The sequence below is a fragment of the Lactuca serriola genome, chromosome 5 (genome assembly GCF_051521515.1).
Source record: "Lactuca serriola cultivar US96UC23 chromosome 5, Lser_US96UC23_V15, whole genome shotgun sequence".
NCBI lineage: Eukaryota > Viridiplantae > Streptophyta > Magnoliopsida > Asterales > Asteraceae > Lactuca > Lactuca serriola.
This window is the reverse complement of record NC_136412.1, coordinates 236,261,876-236,274,478: the sequence shown is the minus strand read 5'-3', so window position 1 is coordinate 236,274,478 and position 12,603 is coordinate 236,261,876.

The following is a 12,603-nucleotide window of genomic DNA, read 5'->3' as shown; positions in this document are numbered from 1 at the left end:
CACACCGCATCAGCATTCATCCCAAATCTTCCTCCCCAAACCCCGGATAGTGAGTACTCTACTTTTGATATGCACTATCTATCTGCACGCTATCAAAGCATCTCATATCAGCAAACTTCCCTAGACTAAGGCATCACAAATCAGGCCACTCTAGTCCTATCATGAATACCTAATCTTCTAGCATGCATAACAGTTCACATCATATCTTATCTCTTAACATAACATTGTAAGGTATTTTGGGGATCTTTACCGTTCGGGCGCTGACTGATCGTACACACTGCTTCTTTCTTGTTTACCACAAAATCATTTACAAAAGTTTATGCCTTTATTTTAAAAGTTTTCCTCAAATCCTCGGTTTGAGTTCAATTACGCCCGAAGGTGCACCCGAATCCCTCAAACCAAGGCTCTGATACCAATTTGTAACAACGTAAATTTTCAAACAAATTTTTTCATTTCAAAATAAAGTATTTTCATTCAAAACATGGCATAAACATTCCAAGTGTCATGTCAAAATACATATCATATAAACCCCAAGATCACAAAACATCTATCAGTGTGTACAGATCACGCCGGCGCCTTCCCACGGTCCTCGCTAGTACCTGAAACACATACATAACAACTGTAAGCATAAATGCTTAGTGAGTTCCCCAAAATACAACTTACGCACATACGCCTTTCCAGGCCCTGACCTTCCGGTCCATGTGTCTCAGGGGACTTCCGTCCCGGCTGGGTAAACCTTCCGGTCCTACCCACGCCAACCTTACGGTCCAGATTACACGCCTTCCGGCCCATAACTTAATTCCTTCCGGCCCACATAAACATACATAGCAAGCATAACAAATATCTTATCACATATAGCACATATATCACATATCATATCCGACCTTCCGGTCACACAATCAAACCCTTCCGGGTACGGTATAGTGAGAAGACTCACCTCGTGAATATCGAAAGCTAGCAAATCCCGAAGTCACTTGTGCTCGATCCGCCGAGCTACAATCTCCCTATAACATCATACATCTCTTATTAACACTTTTATCTTCTAAGTTTGACTATCCCTAAGAAGTCAAACATAGGTCAACTCTGGTCAACGGTCAACCTGACCGGACTCGGCGAGCGCTAGGGCGACTCGGCGAGTCTAGACGTCCTCACCAATTCTCTAAGATTCCCTTTCTACACGTCGAGTATCCCCCCTTGACTCGATGAGTTCCTCCTGGAAGAATCGCGGGGCCACCCCGACTCAACTCGCCGAGTCTGAAGAACAACTCGGCGAGTCCCAGTTAATCTTCAAGCTACTCACCGAGTCTGTTCATCGGACTCGGCGAGTCCATGCCATGCAACCGCTCAAACTGCCTTCTAAGGTCAGATCTGCTCCGACCATTCATAGTTCTGGCCTTCCTAGACTAATTCATCACGTAAAGTCCTCATTTCGGTGCTCATAATACACCCCATGGCTCATAATTTACATTTTGACCTAAGGCATAAGGATTCCAATCCAAAACCTCCATTGATTCCCGAAAAGCTCAGGCATGGGACATTCTGGACTTCCAAGGGTCCCAATACAGGGTTCCAATCGCTTGGGGGACTAAGGTAACACTCAATCTAGTCACAAAAGGGTTCAATAAACCCTAAATCCATATACACATCAACATAGAAGAATGCAACTCGAAATCTTACCTGAATAACGTGCTCTGTGTCCCCAAATCCTCAAAATGTGGCTTCTCTTGTTGTTCCCTTAATCAAGCCTCCTCCTCCTTGCAAAATAACACTCCCAAGATCAATAATGGTCTTCTACCTTGCTCCAGATGCTCACAATCGAATTAGGGTTTCTCTCAGAGGACTAGGGTGAACAATGACGGCCATAAGGCCCCTTATATACGTCCCAAACCTGGACGGTTAGGGTTTCGCTAAACAGCGCGGACTCGCCGAGTCCATATCCGGACTCGTCGAGTCCAGTCGCGAACCCGTGACCAGATCCGCGATCCTACTCGGCGAGTCTGAGCTCCAACTCGCCGAGTCCCCTCTTAAAACACCCAAAATCATAAATATAACGATACCTGGAATTCCGGGCTGTTACAAATGCGTGTCGTCTTCCTTTATAACAGGGGCTTCCTTGACACGTATTTGCGTGTCATTTGTGGCTTTTATGACATGCAATGCTTGTCATTAAAGGGTGTTTTTGTAGTAGTGTGTTAAGGACAATTTGAAGATTGGTTGCTTATGGACAGTTGGAAGTATACCATTCGGACGGACCATACTGACATGTTTTAGATTGGGATAATTCTTGATCAGAATTGATTATGGGAATATGGAAATGTTTCCATAATGGGAAATTGTTATTGGAATCTGAATGTAAGCTAGAAATCTTGATGCAAAGAAGGTGTTCATGGAGTTACCTTGAATTTGATACTTTATTACCATGAAATTGTTTTAAGTAACAAAGTTTCATTAGAGCATTTTATGACATCGTTGGCAAAGTCTTTATGACTTTTAGGCCATGTCATCATAAATGGGTCATTGCATGAAAGGTTAGATTATAACACATTTAGAGATGACAAGAATTTTGGAAATTCTTACACTTGTATTACGGATTTGGAATTGTGATATGAGTATAGTATCATTGAAATTATGTCCAATTGATCTATTCACAAAGGAAGGGCCATAGAGAGACATAATATACATGTTTATTACATGACATGAATAATGTTTAATTCAAGTAATTAGTTGATTACTCGAAACATTATACAATTAATAAAATCTAATTGATATGGTGATTAAATAATAAGTGTTTTATTTATATTCAATAGTTTTGAGACCATATTTAATTAGGTTATTATTGTGTTTCACTTCCTGAATAATTGGATTATTCAAAACATCCACTTTGGAAGTAAGTAGTAAATTAAGATTGTCGTGAATTATATTGTAGATTGTCTAAGGGTTTAGACATGTTAATGGTTTGCTATAACATTTGCGAGTACTTTTGAAATGGAGATTTGAGTATTGTATTAACCTACACTTAGAGAATTACTTCACGGATTTTATCACGAGTAATTCTGAGAGGATAATATCTTATATTCTTGAAACGGAGAAATATGAGTTGTTGTTTACAAGTCAGTTGTGCATTGATAACACGTAAACACATCAGTAACTTGATGTTATAAAACGTATCGTTGTGCACGATTTGATGAGTGAATAGTGCAAGCATATGAGTGAAAGTTTATCTGTTCCTTTTGCCCTAACGGGGAAAAGCAATATATGTGGGCCCCTCGATGATTTGATGATGACATCTAAACCGTTTGGCCAAGCCTGGACTGAACTGATGTGTTCAATTAGTAGTCTGATATCAGGCGTCATGAATCAGAAATTGGGAAACAAACTTTGGACAATGAGATTGATTATAATCCATGTCTAATGTTCATACGATATCTTGTAGAATGGAGGAATATTTGATCACTTATCTAAGGACATGTAACTGACTAAGTCAAAGTTCGACAACGACTTTTGAAAGCTATGATTGTTGGTCAAATTTTGATTTCATACTTGCAATCATAGTTATTTAACTTATCCAAGTAGGAGACTGTTGGATTAAGTGTCTAAGCCTATAACTATAATTGGTATGTACTTGATTTGATACTATTATGGTCCTTTTTGGGTTACCTTCACTCTAACAACTTTACAGGATGACTTTTGGAGAGACAGGTTGAATTTATTATTTGGAATAATAAATTGATTTATTAATGTATTATGAAAATAATATATTAATTGGAAATCATGTTGTTTAATTAATAATTAATCAGAAATTAATTTTGGGATTAAAGGAATTAATTAAAAGTACAGGGATTGTTTTGTAAATCATTGATAGTTGTGAAACCGAGCTCTTGGACTCGTTTGATATGAGTGGATGAAAATTATAGGGTGGCCATATAAGATTTTCGTCCAAGGGCTTCCAAATAGGAGTCCATGGGCTGCTTAGACCTTAAGTAAGGAATTAGGGTTTCCACCTGCAAACCTTAGCTTTGGGACTAAGCCACCTCATGTATAAAAGGGATGTAACCATTTGGATTTTCGGCCTAAGACTTGTAACCCTAGAAGAACTGATTTTCTAAAGGCATTCCCTCCTCTCTCTCCTTTTATCCTCTTGTTGGTGGTGTTCATGAACCATTAGAGGTGCAACATTTGAGGCACTAAGCTTTCAAGAGTCAAGGATCTACAAGGTGTTCTTGTTATTACTACATAACAAGTTAAGTTAATCATAAAAACCCTTATATTATGTAATTTTCGAATTATATATGCTAGATCTAGGGTTTTGCTTTGGTATTCAATTTGCATGTTCAACTAGTGAAAAACTTAGATCCAAAGCAATTAGGGTTGCATGAACACATAGGTTGTAGTTATGCTCATAACCCATCAGGAAGGCTGAATTTGAATTTGGTTTGTCCTAAATCATGTCTTATGACTATAGGTTGGAAATGAAAGTTCTACATGGATAGGAATGTATGTACCTTCAATTCTTGGTGGAAAAGGTTTCTCTCTAATTCATGTTAATAATTATGAGGAACCACTTTTGCTAATAGATTTTAAAGATCTGATAAAGATCAATATGGATATTGGTTGTGTTAACTGCATTCTTAAATTGACAATATGATTACAACATCCCTCTTGATATTTCAAATTGTGAGGAATGATAAGGAATTGTTTAAATTTTCGAGAGATATATCTTTTAAGTCTTTAATTGTTCAAACACACACACACACATACATACACACTATCCAACTAAGGTGTATAAACTTAAGAAGTCTAGTCGAAGACTTATCAAAGCATCATGTAAGAGAAGTTTTCACTTCCTTAAGAAAGTCAAAGGTTATTGATTTCTAGAAGTCTAGTTGATTTCAAGGTACATATCAAAGGTAGTGGGAGCATAATTGTTATGCTAGTATTTCATGTTGACAATACTAGTCATAGGAAAAAATGTCTCCGATTTGCAAATTGCAATGTTTGAAATTGTTTCACTATATTGGACTTATGGGAGAGGTAAATCATATTTCATTTCGAGTCTAAAGGTTTAGATCAAATGGTTTAATGGAACTTAGTCAAGAGATACATGAACATCATGTTGAAATATTTCAACATAGAAGATTCGATATATGGAAATATTATAGCAAGAGATTGAACATATATCAAGTCTTTATGTAGGACATAATGAATCGACTCCCATATGCTTTGGATATAGGATCAATCAGATGTTATATAATATTCTTTTATTCTAAAATTTTCAAATGCCTTTAGCATTGTGGGAAAGGATTACAATTTTGGGTGACTAATGTTGTTAAACAACTATCAAGAACATTATGAGGTTTTATCAAAGACTGGTTAGTTGTGGACAGTTAGAATTATGAAATTATTGGTAAGGACCATAGTGACACGTTTTGTATTGAGATGATTATTGGTCATAATTGATGGTACTATGGAAATATTTCCATAATGAAAGATGCTTGTAGAATCTATAAGTCAGTTGGAAACTTTAATGCAAGAGAAGTGTTCAAGAAGTGTACCTTGAATTTGAGACTTTATAACCATGAAATTGTTTCAAATAATAAGTTCTAGTGGAGCATTTTGTAATATCGAAGGCCCAATCTCTGTGACTTTAGAACCTCGACATCAAAAAATGTCAATGCATGTAAAGATAAAATACCACTATATCTTGGACGAAGATAATAAATTGAAATCGTAAAATGAGCATCATTGGAGTAATGCTTATTCGATCTATTCACAAAGGAAGGACCATCGAGAGATATAGTATGCATATCCGTAACATGGCATAACTGATGCTATCTAACTCAAGTGGTTAGTTTATTACTTGAAACACTATCTAATGAATAATTTCGTAATAGTTATCATGATTAAATAATAGGGATTTATTTATATTTAATGGGTATTATACCATAGTTAATTAATTTATTATTGTGTTTCACTTTGCATGTTTTACTACTCGAATAATTTTATTATTCAATGTTCCACATTCACTCATACTTTTGAAATAAGTAGTGAACCAAGATTTTCATGAATTGAATGTAGATTGCGCATAGAGATTGGACATTGCATGGGATTGATACAATATTCATGAGTACTGGAAATAGCAATTTTGAGTATTGGATAAACCCATTCTTAGAGATTACTTAATGGTTTTAATCACAAGTAATTCTAACACGATAATATCTTCTATTCTTCGAACATAGATATATAAGTCATATTTTGCAAATAAGTTGTTCATTGGTTTGCACCAACGCATCTTTTAACTGGGTGTTATAAAGTGTAATTTCATGCATGATTTGGTGAGTAAAAAATGAATAATTATACAGTCAAAGTTATTTGTTTCTTTTTCCTTAATAGGAAAAGTGATATCTGTGGGCCCCTTGTGATTTGAGTTGATCTATAAGAACTAGGCCTGGTCCAGACTGAATTGATGTGTTTAATTTTGTAGTCTGAAATTTGATCGAAAAATCAGGAAATCAAGAAAAAAAAATGAACATGACGTTGATCATTTAATCCATGACTCTGTTCATACATTGTCTTGTAGAATGAAGGAATAACTAATCGGTTATCTTAGGGAAAATGGCTGATTTGAATAAGAGTTCGGTATAGTTGCTTCGGAACACACACTTTGTTGTATAGTTCAAAGTTATAATTGCAGTTGTAGTTATAGACTTATCCAAATGGAAGACTATCGTATTAAGGTGTCTAAACTCGTAAATAAATTGGTATATAGTTGAATTAGAACCAAATTGGTTTTGGGGTTACCCTCATAACTAGTAACTGAGTAGAACGACATTTGGAGAGAGAGAGAGAGGGAGGATAATATACAAATAATAAATTAAATGGAAATTGATATAAATGATTTAATAATATATTATATGATTAATATATTAATTGGAAATAGCAATAAAGAATTAATTAATTAGAATTAATTTGGATTTAATTCTAGGTTAATTAGAATTAATCATGCAAGGACTCTTTGGTTTCCAAGGGGGTTTCTTTAAGCAACTATAAATAGGACAATTGGGTACCTATTTTTTTGCACTTGATTTCTCAAGAGAACATCCGAATTTGCTATCTCCTCTCCTCTCTTCTCTTGTCTTCTAGTTGCTAGGGTTTAGATACGATCCATTAGAGGCACTAAATATTTGGTGCTAGCTTTCTGAAGTGGAAAGGAAGGAATCAAAAGGTTTATTTGTTATAATAAATCTTAAGGTATGTAAACCCTACTTTTTTCAATTTTCGAAATTCATAGGGATTCTCTAGGGTTCTTGATATTCATTGTATGTTGCTATCAATTAGAGAAAACATAGATCCTTATAGGTTGCATGTGAACTTAAGTGTTAAGATTTTCCGCTTTCCATGTTTTGATAACCTATAAAACCCTTGAGAAATTACATATGAAATCTAGTTTAAATACTTAATTAGGATCATTTTTGATGGTATAAAAAAACTAAGGTTGTAAAAATCTTTCGACGTTAGCTAGTCGATGCACTGTGGTAAAAGGATTAATCATTTAGACATGGATTAATCGGAGGATTAATTGGGGACCTGTATTGCTAATTCGTTGGATTTTAAAAAATGAAATACGACTAGTTTCATAATAAAGTTTGAAAATACCAATAATATCATAACAAAATAGGTTAATATAATTAATACAACACTAATAATCCATCAAATAGTTTCTATAGAGACATAACTTCTTCAAAGTGTCAAATTGTTTGCTATTACTTTGCTCATTTTATAGGCATAGATTAACCGTCAGACGCCTTTTAGTCGTTCGGGTAGCGCCTAGGGATTAATCGGCAATTAATCGGGACCTAGTCAAGATTTTTACAACACTGAAAAACACAATAAAAAGTAAAGCATAAATCATAAAAAAAGTTAATAATGAAAGACAAAGATGTTTGATTATTTTTGTCTTATCTAAGAAAATCACATAAAAAATGTTGAAATCAAACAAAATCAGTAATAAAATGTTATTATAGTTGAACTTAATGATAACAAAACTTTAAAATATGAAAACTATTTTAGCTAATAAAAGATTGCTAAATAAGATTCACATAGATGGAAGTAACAATGCAATATTGTTAATGGTCTTTTAACTCATATTGCTAGATGGTGGAACTTTTCTAAACCTTCTTTGGTTACTTTTGAGGATTGGAGTTCTTGGTTTTCTATTATGCTTTTATGGAAGTCTTTTAAAAAATGCTTAGAGGTGGTGTTCATGATGAAGGGGTGGGTGATTTGGAACTGTAATAATAATTTCGTGTTTACTAAAAAGAAGTGGAGATTGGCGTTTTTTTTTTATAATATTTTCACTCAATCGTTTTTTTTTTTGGGTCAACTATAGGAGTAGAAAGTTTTCCATTAATTGGGTAGGTTGGCTTCAAGATGCAAACATTGATATTTCTTAATGTTCTTGTATTGTCCTTTTGGTTTTTCCGGCTAGTTTTTTGCTAGTCTAGTGTTTTTAATGCCATTGTTGTTGTAAAAAAAGATGAAAGAAACAATGCTGTTAAAGTTGACAAGATTAAATAAATGATAAAAAAGAAAACTGACTTCATCACATACAAGTGTTGCAAAAATCATTAACGATCATATTTCATTTCAAGCAGCTAAAATAATTGGTGGATAATGTATAGAAGCAGTTAACAAATATGAACTAATAAAAGAAGAGCTATGTTTTCCAAACCAATTAGAATTGGTTAAGGATTTTTAATCTAGGATTATTAAAACTAACGAGTCAAACATTATGTTACAAATGATTCAGTAAAAACAAAGTTTGTCATCCCCGTTTCTTCCAAAGATCTTTTTGTGAAAAGTCCTTTTCAAAAGTGTACCAAAATTTATGTTAAAACTCCAATCAAATTTCTATTCTCAAATGAAGTACACTTCTCAAACATCATGATTGATCAGCCTAACATAGTTACAAAAAATCTGATGATAAACATACTTTTTTATGTCTACAAAGTTTATTTGTCCATTTAATTCGACTTTTTCATTTATTTTTTACAGTTTGTTGAGCTCTTCAAAGTCCAATGGACTGCAACATTAACATCGTCTTAAGAATGTTAGATTTTACTATTTATTTATTCCTGTATCACATTCAACCATCCAATGGTCATTTAACTGCATGTATGACAACTTAACGTTCAATTGTAGTTGAGTTTAGTTTATTGTATAACAACTTGACATTCTACCTCATGCAATATCTCCATTGAACCATATATTATCGATGCTCTTAGTAAATGATTAAATCAAATTTGGAAATATGATCTTACTTTTGCAATATTTAAACTCAATTAATTTCATATTGTCTTTTTGCGACTTCTAATCTGTAACCAACCGTCCACATCATGTGATTTCTTCGTGGCTTTTCCTATTGCAGATGTGACTCTATTGATTGGAGATGTGATTTCTACTTATCACATTTATTTTGAATTAAAAACGAATTTCGACAATAATAACAATTAGACATCACAAAATCAGTCACTAATGTATAACTTTGCAATCGTGGAAAGATTAGTCGTTTGATTTTATCGTCACAATGTTTCTATCACATCTATCATACGTGAATTTATGAGCATATAAATTATCATATAAATAAAAAATGGTAGGTGTTTTATTTTCACTTCAAATTAGAATTAAATATGAAAACAATAACAAAATAATACCACAATATGTAAACTAACGATGATTAACAAGTACAGATGTTATCTCAACGTTTCACAACAATATTTGAAATTTTCATATAACGTCATCAATTAAATGAATGATAGGTCCTAAAAAGTTGTAAATCATCTTCCCTACCCATTGATTTCTAGCACCGAAAGTAAATAAACAAAATAAAAAATATGTTGTCAGACGTGTAAAAAATGAAATATATCCATAGTTCCATACCAAAAAGATGGAAGATTGGAAACGTCAACCCAAGCCTTTTCAAGTTTTTAACATTGTCCAAATAACATTTTTTTTTTCTTTTTGTGGCACATTTTACTTCAAATTTTCAACAAAATCGTGTTCCACGTCAGAATAATCTTTCTTTATAAGACGAGACGCGGTCTATATATATTGCATCATCATATTGTATTTTACATGTTTGCCCATTCAAAATTGTAAGTTCCTTAATACATTACGTTTTATGTCTAGTTTTTATTTATTTATTTTATTATTATTATTATTTTTATAAGTTCGTAGATTACTTTTAAGGATGAATTTTATAAAGGCAACTAGCAATGAGCTACGCCAAGAAACAACAATTACAAAGGAACCACATTAAGCTCGTTTTGAAGCCAAAAAACCTAATTAATAGTAATGTCTTTTGTTTATTGGTTGTATGTCTCAAATTTTCTCACGTAATGTAATTTTTTAAGAAAGTTTCCAAAATAATACAAATTTTCCGGTATGCTACCCCAAAATGGTGTGTTATATTCTTGAAAATTTTTATGAGTCCACTCTATCAACTACCAAATTATAAAAGCAACATATATGGTCGAAACAGGTTTTCCATCTACCATTTGGGCATAAGCCAATATATTATTTGCATACTTGGTTTGATACGAAAACAATCCGTCATAAGTGTAAGTAACTTTAAACCCAAGAAAATAGCTTAAGCGTACTAAATCATTGGTCACCAAATCAAAGTTAAACTTGGCAATGAAGCGACTAATCTGTGTTTTAATTATTGTTTCCATTACAATAATGTTATCTACATATACAAGTAGGTAGACTGTATGCATATGAAGAACAATGTATCAATTTGATTATAGACAAAACCAAGTTGCTATTGAAGCTTACTTAGACGCAAAAACGAAGCATATGGTTCTTGTTTAAGTCCACATAAGTTTTTTTAAGCGAAAAACATGATTTGGATATCACTAATCAATTTAGCTTGGCGATTTTTCCATATATAAGACTTCACACAAATGGCCATTGAGAAATGTGTTTTTGACATTGAGTTGGTGCAATGACTTAAACATAACAACTATTGAGAGAAGGATATGTATGGTAGATGCCTTCAACAAGAATAAACGTCTGATTGTAATTAAGCCTGAGGAGCTAAGTAAATCCTTGAGCGATGAGATGGACTTTGAACCTATAAGTTGGACCCATCAGTGAGTTATTTTTTATGCAAACTCATTTTAATCTGGCAACGTTAATAGCATGTGGTTATGGCACTCATTTCCATTTTTATTCATATGAAGTGTAGAGATTTTTTCATCCATAGCAGAAACCTAATATGGATTCTTTATGGAGATTTAAAACCTTTGGGTTCCTTAGAAGCAAAGACGACATGTATAAGCATCAGGCCCGGCCTTGACATTTCGGAGACCTTGTGCAAAAACTAAAGTGAGGCCACATAAAAAATTTATTGTGAATATTATTAACTACATTTGTTACCACTAATTAAAAACATAAAGTTGCTAAAAAAACATCTCATAAATTCACTACCACAAAATAATGTCTTCACTCATTGGTAATCAAATAAATCTGTAAAACTGTTATAAACAACTTTAAAAAAAAAATGATCACATTACTATTTTCTAAATATCGACCTTGTAGCATTTTTAGTCATCTATGAGACTTTCATCTATGAGATTTTTTCTTACTTTTTGGTGAGTTTATAAAAAATAAAAACGTTGTCTAAAATTTATAAAGAAAACAAATTTGCATTTTTTTTGGATATAGATATTTTCCTTAAATTGTTGATAAATTTTAAATTTATGATTAGATTTTGATTTTTGTTAATTTTTTTTCATAATTAAAATGCATCTAAAATTGAAACCAAATGTTACCGGACTAATTTTATTTATTGATAAAATATAAAAATAGATTTTACAAAAATACAAATACTATAACTATAAATTATCCCAAAAATCTGAGGCCCCCCAAGATCGGAGGCCCGGTGCGACCGCACCGCCGACACCACCCCAGGGTCGCCACTGATAAGCATATATATGGGAAGTTGGCCTATTTGTCTATATAAGAATTTCATGCCCGTTACCATTTGATACACAAGGGTATTGACTTGGACTGGAGTACCCTGAACAAGAGCATGGGAAGGAGGGTGTAAGTATCATTCAATAATAGTAGGCATCGGATCTAACTAGTCAATTTTCACAACAAAATTTTTTAGTTTTAATTTAAATTAAAGAAACCATTTTCACAAGCAACCTTATAGAAACCCCTTGTTCTAAAAGTTACATTCCAAAAATCAGAGTGCGAAAATAAGTACGGAATCATAAAATACAAAAGTTGTCGATATGTATATAGTCATGTCTTTGCCTTCCCACGATCACATGAACTACCTAAACCATTTAATCCACAACTATAAGAGAAAGCTTAGTGATTTCCCCAAAATACTATACACCACATTATATACACATGCATACACACATTGGCCGTCAGTCGTGGACTGATCTGCCTCTTTGGCCTATAACATAATGCTAGTCTGCACTTAGCCTTCAACATAACGATGTCCCACCCTAGTATTTAGGCTTACCGCACAAAGCATGACCACCCTCAACTTACCACAAGGCAACAGAAATACAAACAATCCATCAACAC